At 39.1% G+C, this 21,449-nt stretch overlaps 1 protein-coding gene across 2 annotated transcripts in view; it reads left to right on the forward strand.

Moving 5' to 3' along the window:
- PDZRN4 (PDZ domain containing ring finger 4) overlaps positions 1 to 21,449 on the forward strand; it is a 241,287-nt gene that overhangs the window by 167,946 nt on the left and 51,892 nt on the right. The window lies entirely within an intron of this gene.

Consider the following 21,449-nt stretch of genomic DNA (forward strand, 5'->3'; position numbering starts at 1 on the left):
CTCTGTCTTGATCAAATCCCAGTCATGGCAGTTTTGAACTTTGGGATACTTAGTCTGGTTTTTCAGGTGTGACTTATTGCAAAACTGATGCAGCAAATCCCTTGTCTTTTCTCTTTGACTACAAAATGGGCTCACTGTGGTCCTGAGGGACAGATAAAATTGACTTGAAACCTTTTCCCTGGTGCAAGACTGTCATGAAGTTGTAGCAGATATTTGGTTGTTTTCATCTCTTTCTGTTTCTCTTCACACAAATCCTTCTTCAGCAACATGATGGTACTTCAGACCTTGATTCACATTACTGGATCTAATGGTGATTAATTCTGGATGATTTCAAGCCCTGGATCTGCAGTTCATTATTTTTAAAACTGTTTTTTAGGAATGACAAAAGACTGCTTATGCCCAGAAATTTTGATAATTTCAATAGTGAGCTACTGTCTTTGGCAGAGGATATCTAGGTATGTCCTAGCTTCTATGAGCAAGACTAACTGGTGCTAAAAGCTAATGCTTCCTGAGCAGAAAACATCTAAAGGGCTTGATTTTTAGACATATCCTAAAAAGCTTTAAATTCCTTATAAGTTCAAGAAACTCAGTTCAGTGCTAAATCCAAAGAATGTTTGTGATGTGTTTGCTTCTCCAGTTTATCTGAGTGGGTACATTCCTAAACTAAGACAGGAAATTTCTCAAACTCAGGAATGCACATGTGATTTACAGTCTTTGTCATATACTTGTGGAAAAAATGCATTGATACACCAGAACTGAAAAGATGAACAATTTCATAAAAAGTAAAAATATGGAAATTCTTCTGCATAGATAAGTGAAGATTAAAGCAGTTCACCCTTCAATTCCTGATCTAATTTTAGCATCTTAATTAGAGGATTAATTATCTCTGTATACTTTGTTCAAGTTTTGCAGTTTTCTGTATTCTTAATTGATGATGTGGTTTGACATTACCTTGTGCCAATGTAGTCAATATTATTTTAGAACTTGTTAAATCCAGTTTTAATTAGTATTGTTCTGTAATAGCAAAATATTCTTTTTTTTCCCATTTCTTTTACACAAAAACTTCATTTTTAGAGTCTTATAGAAACGGTATCTAATTTTTGTTCCATTTTAATGATGGATCTAATCTCCATCAATTAACAAAAAACAACTACTTATCATAACTTGTTCTGCAAATACAATAAAATCTGTTGTATAACTAGACCTGGAAACCAGGAAGCTCTGCATGGGAGACACACAAATGTCAGTCATACCCCAAATAATTAACTAGATAGAGGCATTTGAGCATATTATATTATTATATTATACTGTGCATCTGACTAAGGTAGCCCTTCACTGTTTCAAGCTGCTGATTCCTTGTTCTGGGTTCCTCCTCCTTGCTTACATCACCTCTTACTCTACATGGGCTAACAACACTTTTGTTAACCTTTGTATTATTAATACAGCTGTGTTTAAATCAGAGCAACTGCTCTGGTCCTCATTTCATTTAAAATTGCTGTGCCTGTTTTGGATGAGGAGAAAGGCTTTCCTGGCTAAATTCCATGTGTATTCCCTTTCTCTCTTGGGCTAACATTCAGTGATGCAGTAAATGCTGCTCCAAGGCTCATAAATACAAAAGAACAAATTCTGTGACTGCATCTCACATACCATTGACTGTGTTAAAATTCATATTTCAGTTTTGTGGAAAAAATTTTGATTGGCTAATTTCCTAACAGCAGGCTTATGCTTAATACCAAATCAGATATCATCTGTCTGCACCATGCTAAATTTATGCTGGTTCAACTTTTGTCTATTCTCCCGCAATGTAATGTAATTGGCAGTGTACCATAAACTTGCTATCACGCATGCTGGCAATAAGTCAGAAATGTGATTATAATGCAGAATCATACAAATGCACATATATTTAGCATCAGCAAATTGTAGAACTGCTGCATGACCTTTTCTTGTACAAGATACATTATCACATTCTATGTATTTTGCTCTGATGTCTTTAGATAATGGTAGCAATAATACCATGACTAGCACTGTGTTGTGTGTCAATGAAACAGAAAAATGCTTTGTTATTAGATCATATGTTGAAAACAATAGAGATGAGATTGAGTACAACTTACTTTGTTACAGTAGAAATTACACACTCCATATTCTGACCTACTGTGTATACACGTTTTGTTTTGATTTTTTTCCTAATGTTCAGTTGCTCTGGTATCTTCTTAAAGCAGATCCTGAAGGCATGTATCAGCAAAAAGACCTATAAAGCAGCATTTTGATTAGTTTTGGTCATCAATCAGATTACCATTTTTACTGTCTTGATGCACTTGTATTTTTACTAAGACTTAGGTGCAAAATTTACTCAGAGCAGAATAGATGAATGGTTTCTGCTGCAATAATGCCTAGGAAAGCAAGAGCAATCCAATCTTTTTAATGGTTTCATTTATTAAGCACTCCTCTTTCCAGTCTCCTTCCCATGAAATATGCAGAGGGAAACAATTGTGTAAAGGAACAGAAGGCAATGCTCAAGGACATACATAGTAAGTGTTACAGATATGAAGATTTCTATCATTTCAGGATGTGCTATATGAAATGTTATTGGTACCATGTGTAGGTGAACATTCCACCTCCTTTGTCTTTATTGCTCTTCTTAAATGCACAGCTATATTTTTGATCAATACAGCTAATTTTGACTACTTTAAAATATCATCCTTATCTTCAGATCAGTTCTAAGATATTACAACTTGGCATAAGTGTCTTGCTCTGGAGGATTCACTGGTGGAAAGGAAGAGTTTTATACCTCAAATTCTGTGGTTATGACTGATTCTTCTTCAACATCTGTCTTTTCTACAGAGACATTTCTGGCCTTTACTGTTTATAGAAGAAACTGCCAGAGTAAGGCTAAACATATCCTTGGGGTGACATCTAAAAAAGAGGGCTGGATGGAAAATCTAAGAAAGCTTGTCATCAAGATGGAGCCCAAATATGACTTGTGCTTTTCTCTGCACATTCTTGATGCAGAGAACAGACATATGTATTTATGTCTTTATTCCAAAGATATCCACTGTCATATAATTGGACAGTGTCTTGAAAAATAGTGATGATATGTTGGGCAATGGAAAGTGTCCCAGGCAAAGTGCAGCTAGCAACAGGAAGACCCAACAGAATGAAGAAACATGTGGCTGGATACTGAGAATGGCTTGCTATTAGGAAATGCTGGTTGAATGCAGAGTAAGTTCCTTCGTATTTAGTTTTACGAATCCTGTTCCAGAGACAGTTTTGCATGGACAAGAACAAAACTAATGAACTAGCTGATTATGACTAGGACTGTTTGCTATGGAAAAAAGGCCTAACTGTAAATCTTGGAAGGTAATAAGAGCATTTCTACTTAAATATGTGTCACACTTTTACTGAAAAGTCATTTAAATGCTATACCTTTGCAATAGGTTCTTTAGAGAAAAGTACATCTGAAATGTAAACACTGTAGACAAAATACTGCTGAGATGCAGAGGTTACTTAAGAGATGTGTTTCAACTATTTGACTGCAGCACCAAAGTTTTTTGATGTCCAGCTAGAAGTGCAGGCCATGAAAGTGAGGTCCTTGGGAAAGGCTTTCAAGAAACTTTCTGCTGCCAACTCAACAATCTGAAATCTGTTCAACATGCTGATAAAGACTGCATTTGCATGAGTATCAGGAAGAGCAGGTTTTGATTCCTAGATACAAAAGGTTTTGATTCCTAGATACACAGAAAGCAGAAAAGACAACAAAAGAGAACTGCAGCATTAGGTTTTACTACAGGAAAAGCACTTACAGCTAGTCTCCCTATAACATCTCTCCCAAAATCTATGCAGATCAGCTGCACTGGCATGTGTTTATAGGAAAGCAAGGACCTATAAATTTACTGCAATTCAGTCGTAATCACCAGAGGTTGCAGTGTGTGCATATACACATAATATATATCATAAATTAAACATTCATTTTCATTTTAACACTAATTCCCAATAAGCTGGTATTCATCAATAAATATCTGCTAGCAGATCAATACCTAATCTGTTTGCCAATTTAATTGTATCAGGATGGTGCATCAGACCAATAATTTTCTAGTCACTCTCTTGTGTTAACTAAAAAAAGGGTAAGAAAGTACTTTGACAACTACAAATGAATGAAATATTTCAATGCAGCAAAAATGCTTTGCATTCTGACCCATCTAAGAAAGCAGAGAGTCAAAGCTGTAATTTATTTTAGAACATTAGATATTTTAGGAGCAGAAGATGCATCATGTTATATTAATGTAGCTATTTTATTTGAATTTGCATATACCCAGTATAAAGGAGTGGATATAATTCAGTGCAGGACCACATGAAAAACATGTTACAGCAGCACAACTGGGAATTTGTGTCACATAAATGAAAGGAAGACTCTAGCAGAAAAGATGCTGTAGCAGCTCTTGGCTGTCACTCTGTAAGTAGATGGATGAGTGTTTTTGTGACTCGCAAAGCTGGAAGGTTTATATTGTATTAATGGGGCTGTTTCCATCTGATTGCATGGATCAAATCCAGCATTTGGCCAGGCTGCTAGAGCTGGAAATCTGCCAGCTATTATACTGTGTTATGTAGAAACGAACTGAAAAAGGGTGTTTTTCAGGTTCTCTGTGCAACTGACATTTTTAAAGGATGGTCTGTAAAATTCTATGAGCACCTGGGAGGGTACATGGGAATGGGTTGCCAAAAGCAGCTCTCACTCTGAACAGCATTTGCCTCTGCCATCGCTGGAAGCAAGCTACATAATGGAGGTGCTTGGGCTGAACCAGTGGGACATTTCTTGCATTCTCTCTTGGTTCACTGGAAAAACCAGCTTCATTCAAAATCACTGTCACTTTAGATTATTTTCCCTCTTCTGGAGAATTCAAGGCACTTTGGGTCATCTTTTTTAGAAATTGTTGTTATGGCATAATACTTAAAGCTTATTTCAAAAAAGTCTTACATATTTCAAAGGAAAGCAACCTGCTGTCTGAAGGGATTGCAATGATCTCTTTTCTGCATGGATCTTCTGTACATATGAAATTTTGCAAATTATGTATTCTGTTTCATGGAATTACTATATTTATTACCAGAGGAAAATAGATTTTATATTACAGCCAAAGGATGCTTTGATTAGATATAAAATTATTAGCTATGCTAAGCCCATGCCAAAGCTCCCAATATTTTCAGCTGGATGGTTTTTCTAGAACTTTTAATTAAAATTGTTCTAAAAAGCTGTGTACTTAAACTGAAGTTAGGGCTTCAGTTTTGCTGGTTGCTGTATGCCATCTAATTAATCTGTAGTGATTAAATGTACATAAAATCATCTGAAATACAAGGCAATTTGTGCAGATATGGAACAGTGAAGAGCTTTTACTAGTCCTTGACATAATTGTTTTATCTTTGGAAAATAATTTCAAAAGGCTGCAGATGATAATTGTTTTGATGAAGCAAAACAGCATAGCAACCACACATGGTAAAAAAAGAGCAGCAGTAGAGACTTACCGAGATGGAGGTGTTTGCTTTTCAGTGTGCAGCTTGGCTTTGTTTTTAGAGGTGCAGGCTCTTTTGGCTGTCCTCAAAAGTTTGGGAATCTCTCTGTGCTGTCTAGCAATTTGCATCCCACTCCTGTTTTGTTGAACTGACTGTTGTGTGGCTAGGAGGTAGCTTGGGGCTATGTTTTCTTTCACGATTTATGAAAAAAATTAGGACTGAGTTTTCCAATGGGACTGAGAAAGCAAAGAGCTCCTACAAAAATCCACAGGGTTTGTTTTCCTGTCTGCCATCAGTATTCTTGAAATTGCTCTTTCTCATTTTTCCTGAATTCTCAGCAAAAGTCTTTGAGGGATTAATTTGTAGATAGTGAAACATTCCTTGGAGGGGACAGCTTGTCTTTTAAAGTATAAGTGCCTGTGATTTTTGTCAGTTCCATGCATTTGCTTGGTCATATATAGGGGTCACAGACCCTTTATGTCACAGTAGTGATAAGTTAAACAAATGAAGGCTGGTGTTGGGTCAGGGGTGCATTGTCAGTGGCTGGAGCACCTGTCATTCCAGAGACAGGAAAGGCAGCCCCACAGGTCATGGTGGTGAACCAGGAGGGAATTAGAGCACACACGTCTTTGCTCAGAGAGGTGGCTCATCTCATGTCACTCACCAGCCATTTGTCCTTTTCCTCTGGTGGCAGCAGAGCTACTCAGAGCACACTGCTTAAGGCCTTGTGGTTAGAGCAAGGTCCCACAGAGGCTGAGCCCTCTGGGCTCTGGAGGCACTCATCAGGTTGTCTGGTTCAATGGTTGCCATTCCAGCTGTGAGGCTGTCATTGTGTCAGACCATGAGCCTCAGGTGGGTGTGCTCACTTTTCACAAGACGTGTGAGCCACAGTTAACAGTCTTTTGCTTTGATGTTCATGGTTTATTTTAATTCTCAATTGTTGATTTTGTCTTTTTTTCCTGTGGTTTCCCATTAATGAGATGGGGCAAAGTTGCTAATGATTTTTTAATACTGAAAATATCTATTACCAGGAAGGTCAGAGAGACATTACAGGGGAGGTAGGCAAAGTCAGCATGGAAGGAAATGTTACTTTGTAGCTGAAGGTGGAGAAAAACAGTGTAAAGATAATCTCCATGTCGTCTGACTAAAGTTGAGTTTACAGTTCTGGGATATAAGCTTCTTTTCTGTCTTATTCCTTCTTTTTCCTTCTCTGTAGCTTCAAGATTCCTCCAATTCCTCTCTATGGTTTGAAGAAGTTGCTACAGGGTTAGGAATATAAGATCCAACTTAGGGAAGAGCTGTGCATCATAACAAAATGATAAATACTGTCTCCAGAAGTAGTGCCTCACCTCTCATTAGGTTTCATATCTTTCTGGGTTTTTTACCAACTGTTAGTTCTTTTCACAAAAATAAAAGAGCATCTTGTCTTGGAGTAATATTAGCATTCAGAAATATGGCACAGAAGAAGCAGCAAGTTGCTTTTTAAGGTTCTAGGTGGATGCTGGATCATCCCTATCATATCTGCACAGTTAATTAGTCATAGCACAGTCTGTGTCCTAAGCTCATGATTTTAATGTATATGAGCCTCTAGCTCTTAGTGGTACATTAGCTTAATTTGTACTTGACAAAAACCATGTTCCAGTTTTGCACATTTTGGTCTATAAATACCATTATACTTCAGGCAACAATACTCTAGACTCCTCTCAAATACCCCTCTGTTTTTCACAAAACTTTTTTTTTTTAATTTTGCATTCACAAACCTTGTTTTACATTTGCATTCCAGGGGGCTAAACAATGTATACAACTACATATATTCTAGTTTTTTCTATTTATCCTGAGGACTTCTCCACTTTATTATTTTGACACAGAAGGGAATTTCTGAATTTGTCAAACATCCTGCGAATGATGGTTTAAAAGCCTCTCTCATGCCATGTGATGAAGAACAGACTCCAGGCACAAATAAGCATATGCTACATGTCACAAGTTAAAAGCAAACCAGTATAGCAGTGCCCTGACCCAGCTATACACAGAGACCCCAGTTTTGTGGTTAACTGTGCCTGTATCCACTGTATTGCTGAAGCTGAGAGTCAGAAGCCTGAGGACAGATCTGGTTTTGATGCCAGCCCGATGCTGAAGGAATGTGCCAGAGGCAGAGCTGGATGGAGCCAGGCACAGTGCTTGCAGTGAGAGCTGTTCTTTGCAGTCATATTTTCCAGGAGCTCTACCTGCAAGCCATTTACACCTGTATCTGCCAGCTAAAGTGCAGACCTTAAATGGAGTCCTTCAGCTGTCAAATAGATTGGAAATCCAGATACACTGGCACAAGAACTGTCCTATTTCTCCTAACACTGTGCTGTGATTCTCCTCTTGGCACCGGTCTTAAACATTGGTGATATTTGGAGATACATGAATAAGGGTCAGATATCAGTCATGACTTTTGCCTGGTTTTGCTTTGTGCTGTTGCTTCAGCTGTTATCAAATTTCAACAGCTGTCCTTATTACAAGTTGCTTTGTGAATGTGCTCTTTTTTTAGGTTCAGTGCTTTGCAAACATGAACTCAGCCACACTGCATTTCTGAGGTGTGATGCAACAAGTATGCATCATGTTTGGGGATGGTTATCTGCAAATATGAAAAAATAATTATGTTCTATATATTTTTTTAATCAACAGTTTATTACTGAAGTCAGAGTAGAAGTCAACTATCTTCATCATAACAGCAGGCAGGGAGAAAGTTAAAATACAGTCAAGTATTAAAATACAGTTAAGTAAGGTTAAGTTACTGTGCAACACGGCTATGTCAGTGATAAAGGCAGAACTCGGATGCTTCCAGTTCTGCCCTGTCCAATTCACAGCTCTGCTTCCACCTTTTTTAAATATAACTTTTAAATGAAAAATCATTTATTGTCTGAGTGCAAGACCTAGCACACTACATATCTCCACCATAGCTGTTCCACTCTTCAGTACATTACACCTTTACAGTCTCTTTCAAACGTGGCTCATTATGATCTTTTGTGTAAGTCTTTCTAAATTCACAGATAATTGACAAGACAGGCTCTAAGCGGGTTAGAGTGAACTATGTTAGTGAGGCTGATTCAGGAAGTTCTAGTGCAGAAAAGCCTAATATATTATGGGAGAAAAAAAGATGATTGCCCATGCACAGCAACAGCTATAATAAATGAAATACCTAAATTGATTTCTATTTTATTTTTTCACAAAATACCCAAAGGAAATAATCCACTTTCTGGATTAACAGCCTGTAAAATATCACTCTAAAAATAAAGCCAACTTATACCAACACAGAGGCATCAAGAGGCATCAGAGTCTCCACTGTGTTGTACTTGTGTAGCTTGAAACCATCTGAGTGAATGATTTTTTTCCATTTTTGTAAGACACAGGAAGAATAATTTCTGTCCAAGACCATAAATCAGACCTCATCTTGAGAAATAGGTTTACAATACCCTGAATATTACTATCTATTAATAGAGGTGTTCTCCCTGAATTAACAAATGTCATAATAGTAAATCTTTATAATTTTTCAGCATTTTGAATTGTTCTCGCCCTCTCTTTCACTGATTTTATTTTCGCATCTGATTTTTTTTTACCTTTTAGAGACCTCCAAAACCAGCGTTATGTTATTTAGTAAATTGAAAGAATATTCACACAAATTTGAGGTATTTAGTACTAGAGCCATTCCTGTCCTCATCTTCATCCTGAAGATATGGCTGGTTCTACTGTATATTGCCTGTGCCTTGTGTCCAGGCAAGTAGTCATTTTATCACAGTCTGACCATTTTGAAGATTTTCTACCTTTTGGGGGAGTTACAATATGTGTCAAGCAGAAAGGTTTAAAATCTCTCAGAAAGATTTGCACAGGTACATATTTTATGGGAAAAGTACCTGAAGAGTGAAGGGGTAGGAGAGGGGATTTGAGGGAAACATGGATAATGTGGAAGGAGAAGGCAATTGTCTGTAGGGCAAGTAACCCTAACATTTTAATAAAGATGATTTTCAAAGCAGGAACTTTCTGTGATTCAATCTTTAGGGTAACCTCCAGAAGTAGTTATACTGGCAAAACTATGAGGCAGGAGATACTCAAGTGTATTTTTCCCCTTAAATTTAAAGTCAAGTGGGCTCCTATTTCAAAACCCACATCATGCTTCTGAGAGAAGCAGTAGGGAGGACAAAAAGGAAGATTTGATAATCTAGTCTAGCATGGAGGAGTTAATGGAATAAAATTAAATGGCATACCTATGCTAAGCATCATTATGGGATTTGCCAGTCTTTAGATTCAGAATACACAGTGTGAAGTTGTTAAAGTACAATTCAAAGAAAAGGATTACACTTAGGGAAGGCAAAGGTTAAGTGCAGCATAATGAATCACAGAGTAAGCAGGGGTGGATGGTTGCAAAGCCAGGCTAACCCGATAGTCTTTTTGATTAGCAAATGCCTTATCTTGATGAAGAGTATGTGGTAGGTCCTCTTTATCTGGACTTCAGATAAACAAAAATATCTGATCTGATGCTATAAAGAAAAATACTAGCTAAATTGGAAGAGAAGCACTTACATCTAAAAGTGTGGAAGGAGGACCTGGAGTTGACTTTGGAGGTATATCTGACTACATGTAGTGCTAAAAAGGAACGTGAAAGGCTGGAGACAGGTTACTGCTGGAACTCCAGAAGAGTTTATCTTTGCAGTGATCTTATTTAATGCTTTTATTAGTGACATTTGCAGAAATATCAGCAAACTTCAGTGCCAACTCCTAATGACAGACTTAATGTCTTTCCAAATACAGATGGCTTCAGCAGGACTGGGAGGTTTACCTGGGAACCCTAGGGGGAAAAAGAAGGGGAAGAGGGGAGAAACTAAATGGTAAGGCAAGAAAGTGGAGAAAAAAGAGATATGCCGTAATGAGTCATGCATTATGGATGTACAGTAGTCAGAGTGCAATAATGAGAAGAAAGAGGCTGAGGCTAGACCCGTTATTTCTCCCATTTGTTCCACTACTGGAAGATTTCAAAACACAGCTGTTGTGCCCATTGGACTGGGATGGTGTAAGCATTTCAAAAGAGTAACCTCCATCTAACCACATACTTAACTCCCTATGCCCAATTCTATTTGATAGGTGGTTAGATTATATTTTATTACTTTAAATTAAAGCTTCAGAAAGCAGTGTGTAATTTCTTGCATTCCAAAATAGCCAATAACCTGATGGAAAGTCTGCCGTGCAGAGTGAAAGGTGTGATTTAATACAGTTTGCTCAGTTCAGTTTTTCCAGTTTCTAGGCAAATAAGTTATTTGTTAGGCTAGTGTGTCAATATGCAGCTGCTACTGCTCCCTATCCATACTGTCCTCATTTTTTAAAGGAAGAGGGAAAGTCTCATGTTCTATTTGTTGACTTAACTTTTTAAGAAGTCTGGCTGAATGCTGAATATCCTGGGCCTGGAATAGAAGTGTAAACCTAGGGGGGAGACATGTCTGCTTAACTGCAAGGCTTTGATGGCATCTCTAAAAGCACCTTTTGAATTTGGTTCCAACCTGTTGTGCACAGTGGCTCTTGGCTTGCCCCATGGACCATATGCAACTCCTGCTGACAGGCCTTGAGGGACCCTGTGTCTCCTCCTACCCAAATAATTAATTCAAGGTAAACTGAGGACACCGGTAACTCTGGGTACCTGTGAACCTTGGCTGCTGATCACGCGTGAGGATGTCAGATGGGATGGCATTGCCCTCTTTGAGATCACAGTATCACAATCTGCTCCAGGTAATCCCTCTCTGGCTCAGTAGAGCTGTGTGACATACAGGATGTGATGGCTGGCCTGCAGCTTATTTCCACTGACTGAAACGTCAACAGGCGGAAGCTGGAGATTAGGATTGCATGGGTGGGTACCTGACCTCACAGTTTCTGGGTTTTTCTAAGGCTAGGGTTTGGAGGGATAGGAGGGGGAAAGAAAATGCATGTTCTGAATATCTGTGAGCACTGGCTTCCTTAACTGTGTTTTAGTGAGATGTATGCACTGACAACTCAAGAATATGATGATATTTCTGCTTGGTACTAATGAAAGCACTCAAGGCCAGTATACCTTGAAAAAAAAAAATCTCTGAGACTCTCCATTAAGAGCAGATTTATCTCCAATGTGTATAAATATGAATTTTCACAAATTAGAAACCTACAGTCCCTTTTCTCACATGTTTTCTTTGTTGTCTAACAATATCAATAATTAACTGCAAAGTAGCCACACTGAGAAATCATTAATATTAACTTGGCAGGTTTATTTTTAAACTGTCTGCCTGAAAAGCAACCTTACTGTTTTAGTATTTCTCATCTCTTACATGAACAGTAATCAAAGAATTTTCTTTATTGTGGCAGACCTGAAACACAGTGGACAAAACAGTTTATGCTTGGAACAAAGAAAAGCGATAGAAGGGTTGGAGACCTGCAGTCGGGTGGTTCACTCACAGATGTGGAGGCTGGCCAAATTTCCCCGGTGGCCTGGCCTTTTTGCCATGGTTCCACATCAGCAACCGAGCCCAACAAGTGTCAGGATGAATTCAAATAGCAGAATTGATTGCTGGGAATGGTTTATGCCTGTCTGCCTCTCCTTGGGTGGGGAAGGTTTGTTTAAATTTTGCCCTGCCATTTTGAGCTGGCTTCAGACATTTCTCAATTTATTGGAAGTCTCTGCTTTGCAGATGCAGTTCTTTTCACCAATAACTTTATGCTACAACATTTTACTTTACTAGCTTGTAAAGCCAGCTTACCATGAAAGTTTAAAGGAACATGGCTTTCTTAAAGAATATATCTATCAGCAGTAACAAGAAAGCTACTCTCAAGTCCTACATGATGTGGGTTTTGAAATAGGAGCCCACTTGACCTTAAATTTAAGGGGAAAAATACACTTTTCTTCAACTGAGCCATTCTAAAACATAACCTTTTCAACAAATAAGCTAAGAAGCCTTTGAATCCAAGTACATCTGAGCTGTTAGAACACAGGACTGTTGAAATTTGCACTTCACTACAATGTATCGATCCAGTTGCAAGCTTATGCTGCCTCCTACTTAAGAAACAAAAATTTTACATGCTGTGATGTTACAACATTGTATTTTTGTTTCAGTGAGAATAGACTAGAATCGAATAAAATATTTACAGTTGGAAGGCACCTATTATGATCATCTAGTCCAACTGCCTAACCACTTCAGAGCTGACCAAAAATTTAAGCATGTTGTTAAGGGCATTGCTCAAATGTTTCCTTAGATGTGGGCAGATGCGGGGCATGCGACACCTCTTTAGGAAGCCTGTTCCTGTGTCTGACCACCATCTCAGGAAAGGAACCTCCCATGGTGCAGCTTTGCACTATTGCTGTGTGTCCTGTGACTGCATATGAGGGAGATAGGGAGATCAGCACTGTCCTCTCCACTTCCCCTTCTCAGGAAGCTGTAGAGAGCAATGAGCTTGGTGCTCATCCTCTTTTTCTCAAAACTAGAAAAACGCAGAGTACTAAACTGCTTCTCATAGAACGTTTCTTCCAGCACTTTCACCAGCTTTGGTGTCATCCTGCAACACATGTAAGTACCTTCACACCCTTTTCAAAAGCTGGGTCCCAATGAGGCTGCACCAGCTCTGAATACAGCAGGATAATCATGTCCCTTGACAGGCTGGTGATGCTGTGTTTGAGGCACTCCAGGATGGGGTTTGTCCACTTGGCACAATGCTGACTCGCACTGAGCCTGCTGTCAGCCAGCATGCCCAGATCCCCTTCAGCTGGGCTGCTCGTCAGCCACACCTCTCCTAGTCTATACTTGTGCATGGCATAGGTATTTTTTATTTTACCACAGTTTCTTGCCTCCTGCTGAAGAAAGTTGCCAAAGTTAGTGTAAACAAGCACTTCAATGCAGGGGTCATGGTAAGATGACAAATATGACATCTTAAAATCTGTGAGGTTTAGTTAAGAAGTTTAGCTTAGAAACATTTCAGTGTTGTTGATTTTGGTGAAATGTCTTTCTTTGTTCAGGAACTTTGTTTTTACAAACACTGTGCTATTTTTATAACTTACTAAAAGCATTTCTAGATAATCTACTCTTAATAATTCTATTATAAGCACATAAGTACCTACATCTCCCTTTATAAAATAATCTTCTGTATATAATCTATATATTGCCATCAGGAATTCATGTGCACCTAACTTGTCTTTTCTGATATATAATGTAAAAAATAAGGGGCCTTATTTCTTCTTTCAGTGGTATCTATCTTTTTATGTTATAAAATGTCATATAAATTGTAAAAAGAAAACCTCATTTTTAAAAGAACTTTCTTCCTGAGACAAAACAAAGATTACATTGCCCTTGTCTTGATATCCTCCAGTGTGCCATGATTAAAGTATTTTCATTGTCTAGGCCATAAACTTTATTTTAAAGCATGTCTATTTTAATTCATGTCCCCTTATAATTCATTGTCTAAATTCTCAGCACAGATGTATAATCATTATTTTTACTACAGCAATATCTAGAAGTCCCTATATACTTTGGAGCTCTGTGCTGCTTGATACTATACAACCAAACAGACAGTCCTTGCCTAGGCATTTTTTTCCTAATACATAAGTATAATAATATTTTAATTAAGGTGCTCATGCTGCTTTTAAGATAATCAAAAGCCTGTCAGATAATTTCATTTCATATTAGAGTAAAATTCTGTTTCTCTGAGCAGAAAGAAATAGTCTGTTCCTGATAATTAAAGGTCTTTTCTGCTCTGTGTACTAAACCTCACCATCTGATGTAGGTGTGTGGCAACTGAAAACAGCAAGAACTGCCCACATGTGTCCAAAGGCCAGTTTTTTTCCTGAAGAGTTAACACAAGAGATTCTTCAAAATCTGTTTGTATTTCAGTGAGATATTTGTGATATTGCAAGGCAATGGTGCAACATATTCCGTGACCACTCAACAGCCCAGCCTTGGCTACCAGCAGTGCATAAGCTCACTGATGCATTTTTCAGCCATTTGAGCCCTAACAGCTTTGATGCGCCTTGGAGAGCTGGAACAGCAGCCCTGATAGCCTTGCAATACACCTGGAATTGCCTGGAAAAAGAAAATTTATGAGCATTGCATGAACTTCCTCAGAAAATGCCCTTGCTGATTTTTTGAGAGTCCATTGGAGAAATGAGTCAGCAACTTCATTCTCTCCTAAAGCCTGTATGAAGGGATTTCATGTAGAATTCATTCAGGGAGAGATTCTCCTTGCAGGTGTTAAGTACTAGAGCCATACAGGACCACTTGCTGCTGCTTTAAACACTGCAGAGACCAAATCCCAGAAGATAGTCAAAGGAGCCAGTGAAAGATATAGGAGGGAAGCCAAAGAGGTAAAAGGAAGGAAATGGTGAAGGAAGGCAGAGATAGGGAGAGAGGAAGGAGCAAGACTCCAGAAGGAAGAAAAGATGTGGAAACACAGGGACAGAAATATCAGCTGTAATTGATTTTTAGCAAGAAAGGAGCTGCAGCTCTTAGTACAGAATATGTGTACACTGTCATGGTGCTGTCTAAATAAGATAGAATTAAGCTGGTACTAATATTCATCCTTTACAATTTTTTCTGCTAAGAAGGAATGCAGCAAATAAACTTTAAACTTTGGAAGAAGCAACTTAAAATATTTCTGTGTCAGCACAGCAAGCCCGCATTACTCAGTAGAAAACTGAAGTAATCCTACATGAATAAATAGTCTTTAAAAGGGGATCAAAGTAAGAGAGAGAGAAACAAAAGGGAAGAAACAGTCACAATTATGTTTCATCATATTCTTTTTCTATGCATCTACATGTAGTTTCTTCTGTGGTCATTATGTGTAGCTGCAAGTTTGCAGCTGCTTTCTTGGTGTTCAATAAAAGTTGTTGCTAAGCCCTCCTAAAAGCTATGGGGAACTTTCTGGTACAAAAGCATCTGATGAACTTTTGAATAACAGGTAAAGCCCCATTACTTGCATTATTTTATTGAGTGAGTGGCTCTTCTGAATTAATTTTCTTCTTCTTTGAAAAAGAGCTCTAGGAAGTTGCCATGTTCCAGAGGCAGGATTAAGTTAATGTATCTGTTGTTTTGTCTGCCCATATGCCCATATGAGAAAATCTAAATACGTGTGAGCTTGTCAAAAGTATTTTTAAAATATTTAGGCCTGTAAAACACTGGAATGAATTTTTGAAAGTACTATTATGCCAAAAAAATTTGCCAATATGCTTGTTCTGGAGTAAAGCCATGAAAATCAATGGAGAACAACACTGTCAAATTAGTTTCAAGGCAGCATGAGAGAAAAATGGAAAAATAATGAAAGAGACTCTTTAAGATTTGCTTCCAAAGAGGAAGAAGCTTTCCTATTTTTCAAGATAAAATTAAAACAAGTGCTGAGTAATAATTTAATATTTAAAAGTGCAGGTGCATTTAAGGATCACTCTAACTTCATGTGTGTGGCACCCAGTAGGACATTGGGTTGTGCTAGACATGTGGTGGAACCCAGGAACCCAGCAGGGTATCTGCCAGAGCCGAGAGCAGGCTGAGTGCTCTGACGTTGGGTGTAATGTCTCTGCAGTTTTGCAGTGTGCAGTGCTGGCACATGGAGCACCCTCCTGGCCAAACTCAGCTTACGAGGTCGGCTGGAGGCGAAGGGCTGCTCTTCCCTGCAGGGTCACAGGAGCTAGCCCAGCGTCCTGGTGCCTGCTGGTGGACATGCTGGCACAAAGGAGCTCCCTTGCTGGTGAGGAGCGCTGTGGCACATTGGATGCAGGCTCCTGGTGCCAGCAGGGATGTCAGAAGCAGGGCAGTGAGACCCAGCCAGCTGCCTGCTCTTCCACAGCCATCTGTCCTGCTCCTGCACAGCTGGAGCTGCCAGGAGTTAGTCCTCCACACTGGGAGAGATACGGGTCTTGCTGTGCTACCTTAAATTGAATTTAAAAATTAAAAAAAATAAAGTCTGCCTTGGGCTTAACTGCATGCCTTAAATGGGGAATTTTAATAATGGGCCAACAGCAGCAGTTTGAAGTATCTTACTGAGTAAAAGGTCACTGTGCCCATAAGTTATCCCAGCATTTGATCAGTAAGTCTTTTCCAAAGACTTTAAGTCTCATTATTCACTGCTTATAAAGTCACTTGAGATATAATAAGTCTTTTTATAGTAATGAAAGAACTCCCACAATTAGCCAGAAGGCAGCCATCTATCTTTTTAAACTACTCGGTTCAGAGGAGACCAGGAGTTTCAGTCGTCTGTGTGTGGATGAATTGTTATGGCAGTGATAAGTGTAACATTCACGTGGCAATGCAAGCCGTGACTGAGGGTTTTTTTTCTCTTAGCAAAAAGTAGAATATAACTCCCTAAAAGGAAAAAAGTGACTACACATTATTTAGAGTCCTAAAATCTGCCATTCAGCCTCTTCCATTATTCTTTGGGAACTGCAGATGATTAAAGAATGTCATTAATTTGGTCTCCTAAAACTTTAATGACAATTACCTTTTGAAGAGCCTCTTCTCTAGGAAAAGTACATACTCTGTAAGAGAAATTAGAGAGTGAGCTTGGGGTAGAGCAGAGGCACTACGAAGTTCACAGAAGACTATATCATTCAGTGCAAAGGCTTAGAGTTAAAAGTGTTCGTTCTGAGCATGCACACTGGCCTTCATTGTATTTTTCCCCATCATCAAAGGATTACTCTATGTGGTAGGTCTCTTGAGAGATTTATTCGATGCCCTATCCCCAAACAGAAAAAGTTTGCAATGATTAATGTAATAAATGATGTTCTAATTATATCAAGAAGTAACACAATGTATTTTATGCATGCCACAGCTAGTTTAGTCTTTATTGCCCTCAGGCAGAATCTTAATATCATCAGAAAAACTGTTTGTCAATATTAAAAGCAATTTGCATAGTAAATATACCCCAGCCTTTCAACATTACCATCTGGGTTAGTTGAGCATTCGTGTTGGTACCAGGAGGTGCTGGTGAAGGCAGACATGAGTGCTCAGCTTTCCAGCTGTCACCCTGGGAGGGTGACAAGTTCCCAGCCTGCGGGGAGGAGACAGGTTCAGTGAGAGGGCAGTGGGAGGTCTTTGTAGAGAAGAGTTCAGGAAAAGAAAGATGGAAGGTCCTAGAATCAGCAGGCTTGAGAGTCCTAGAGAGTAAAGAAGAGCCTGCTCTGAAAGAAAAAGGCAGAGTGAGAAAAGCCAACAGCATGACAGAGAGCAGAGGCAGTAAAGCAAGGGAAGGAGAAATGAGGGTGGGAATGCAAGCTGGAAGAGCATGCAAGAAACATGGTGATTGCAACTAATCACAGATCTGCTGGGCAGATTAAGGGAGTTGGAAAAAGACAACAGCAGCTGATCACAAATACTTGTCTACCAGCAGTTGTCTCCAGGCAGCTCACTCTGAAAGTAATGCAGTAATTATTGAATTTAATTTGGTGATTTCATTTCACTCACAAGGCAAATGCAAATAATACAGACCAAGAGAAATGCAGATAATTGTATGTTTGTTCATTCAAAATTTAAGGAAATATTTTCTGAGCTCTTGCTGTACTTTTTGAGCTGAGCTTTCTGAGCTGCTCTGATGTTGTTGGACATCAGCATTATAGGACTTGAAATGAACTTTGTGAGAAGTGCATTGTTCTAAAACACAGTGATGATTTGGAGGAAATATTCTCCAGTTATACCGACTGCCAAGCCTCATGTTATGAAGTGCAGAAATTAAGATTGCATTTGGCTACAAATTAAAGCTGCTGAGTAATGATTTAAAACTTGTTGGAACAGTAATAGTTATCCTGGACATGTGAATTGTAGCATCCAAGTGTAGCATCCAAGAGATGTCCCAAGGTGAGGGCCCAGAACCGCAAAGAATCTTTAGGGATGGACATGTCCCTTACAGTGTTTTTCAAGGAGATTGAAATGCTCAGAGACATTTTTACTGAATGATCACTATACCTCACCCAGCCAGCTAGAAGCAGGCTGTAGGCACACATCTAAAACACAATCCATTTCCTATATTCAATACTATAAATGCATTTGGGATTTTAAACCCCAAACTTCCTCCCATAGTTGGGGGAATCTTCAGTGATTGCTTTGCTCACAACAGACTTGAATGTTTTTTTCAAAACACGGAGCATGATTCTGCACACAATTTTGGGAGATGCTTCTCGCAGTGGTTTTGTTTTATTTAGAGGTGGCTGGGTAGAGAAGGCAAAATCATGAAGAAAGAAGATTTCTAATTGATTGAGAACCAAAGTTTCACAGGCACAAGGTATTAGTTACCTTGCTCATTAATTTGCTGAATTAACTGCAGATGAGATGAGAACTATTTATCCATTCTCTGTATATCTGCCTGGGACAAGTTTTCCATTCCAGTTTAAAAGTCTTCTGAATTCCCTAGGACATCTTGTTAGGCAATACTTCCAGGCAGTGTCCAGCTTTTTGTTGGGGTTTTCCCAAAATATGTCATGTCCTTCATAGAGAAAAATTCTAGCTGTCAGACCTGCCCACAGATGCACTAATCTTGGTGAACAGCTCTGACAAAATGAAGCATCATCTTGAGGTCAGTTGAAAATAGGGTGCTTTTTTTTTTCTGGCAATTGCTGTTTAAATGATCAAAATTGCCAAAAAGTCACTGGGTTGTCTCCCTCTGAGAGGAAATTTTATATAGTGGAAATAGGCACATTTTTATATTTTCCCAGTTTTTGCAACCTTTATTTTTTTTTCCTCAGATAAATACTTACCCATAGACTTTTCAGACACAGTAGCTGAAAAGCAGCTACAAACCAGCTATCAAACAGCACAAACCTCAGCTCTGCAGGTAATAGACACGTAATTCTTGCTATAAGCCTGAGGTTCAGCTTGAGGGAAGCAGCCAGAGCCTGCATGTTCAGCAGCTTGTGTAGCTTTTAGGAAGGATGACAAGATTTCACAGTCAGGGCAGCAAAGGATCAAACTGGAACAAGAGTCGCTTAACTCACCTGGCCAAGGAAGAGAAAATGTCATTAACCAGCATAATAAAAGTTGTCCCTTTACTGAACTTGCATGAACCCTGACTGAGATAGTGGTATTGGATAATGGCTGAATTTGCTGTCTTTCAGATTAACTTGCTGAAGAAATGCAGCTTAGTACTAAACTGTAACCTAAAATGCCAGTGTGTCAAATGCCCTTTCTGTAGATGAGCTATCACACGTGTGTTAGCAGAAGACTCACAGTGTCCTCTGCAGCATGGGTCACTGGGAGCAACTGACAGGGTGGCACTGTCACATGTGCAGTGCCAGCCTGTCCTGCCCAGGGAGCCTCACAGCTGTTGACCCTCAGCAGTGGAAGTTTTCTAGAGTTTCTGTATGCCAAAAGCTGTAAGTCTGGGAGGAAGCGGAGATGGTTTTGTTCTTTTTTCCTGTTGCCTGCAGTTAGGAAGGGCTCAAAATCCTGTCCTAAAGAAGGACTGGTCAAACTTAAGGACAGTGTTTGATCTCTGCTGTCCAAGGATGCATCCAGGGAATGGTAGCCTGGGTGTATTTAGGGTGAGAGACTGAAGGTGAAGAGACTGCTGTGATGAGAGCAGATTTAGCACCTGTCAGATCAGGGGCATCTTCTGCATGGGTGTTGAAATCTCCTAAGACAGAGAGCCTTGTGTGAACTCCATCATCATGTCAGACAGCATCTCTGTCATTTAGCTAGGAAAGCTGTGTGTCTAGACATCTCTGCTCTTGGAGAACACTTCAGTTATTCTTCCCATTACCTTTACTGAATAAATGAAGCATCTCAAAGGATTTTACTTCAGCAGTGCTGATCTTAAATTTAAACTTGATGTGCCAGATATTTGCTGAGGGTAGGAGGTTATCTCATGAGCTGCTAATGATTTTGTGATGATTGCATTCACATGACTATACATAACTTTTCCCTTTTTTTTCCTTTTTTTCTGCTATTTTCCTTTTTCTCTTCATATGGAAAAAGTAAAGACTAGAGGAAACATCTACATTTCTGACTCTTTTGTTTCAAAAATTCTGCCCAGCATTAAATGATCAAGAGCAAGAAAGTGTTAGAAGACAGACGAAGCAGTTTAAATTTTCAATCACAGGCACTTAAATCCTGGAAGAAGTCTTCATTGAAGGACTGATTTTTCTTCACATTTTCTTCAGTAGTCATAACATGAAAATAGCCTAACTATCATTTGTCTACATATTTTCTAGTCGCTGTTTTGTTGTTTAGTCCTGTCCTTACTTCTCTGCTGCGTACCTCTGTGTGGGAATACGCCTGTGTACATTGGTGCTGGCATTGGAAGTGGCAGTTGGTCAATGTCAGTTGATGTTTGCATGAAAGACAAAGCCCATTTCCTTGTTTATTCTCTTATGCTGATGAAGTTTTGCATGTGGCTGGGTTTAGAGCAAGAATTCAAAGGGTATGGCAAGGATCCAGGCAGAGGCCACTAGTCACTCTGGAGGAGATGTTGACAAGTGGCCCAGACTTTGCAGTGTGTCCAATAGCCAGGGACAGGGGGAGAGAGCTTTCATTAAACAAAAGCTTAATTAAAGAGGGCAGGAGGATGGTTTACATGAGAAAATATATATTCTTTACTTAACATTCACAACTAGCTTGTGGATTAATTAGCCCATCTGCTACAACAAATGTATTCCCTTGTAGTTGTGTTGACTGTTAAAAGTGACTGATTTCTCTATCCACTTAAAATAGTACCCTGGATTCCACTGAAAGTAACCTTTCCAAGGCGAGGAATTTATTTAATCATCCACTTAGAACCTGTAAATGGCTTGCTGTAAATAAGTGCTCTGCTGTCTTTGCCTCCCAGGGTAACTATATGTGAGAGTTAAGTTGGGGGATAGTGCAGGAGGAAGATCCTTAAAGAACCTGCAGGAAAAGTGCTTCCAACCCCATCTGTAGTACTGGCTTTAGGTTTTTTAAAAAATTCTTCTCAGCCCCAAGTGGGCAGGACAGCTGTCAGCACAG

Source organism: Lonchura striata, chromosome 1A (genome assembly GCF_050655825.1).
Source record: "Lonchura striata isolate lonStrDom1 chromosome 1A, ASM5065582v1, whole genome shotgun sequence".
NCBI lineage: Eukaryota > Metazoa > Chordata > Aves > Passeriformes > Estrildidae > Lonchura > Lonchura striata.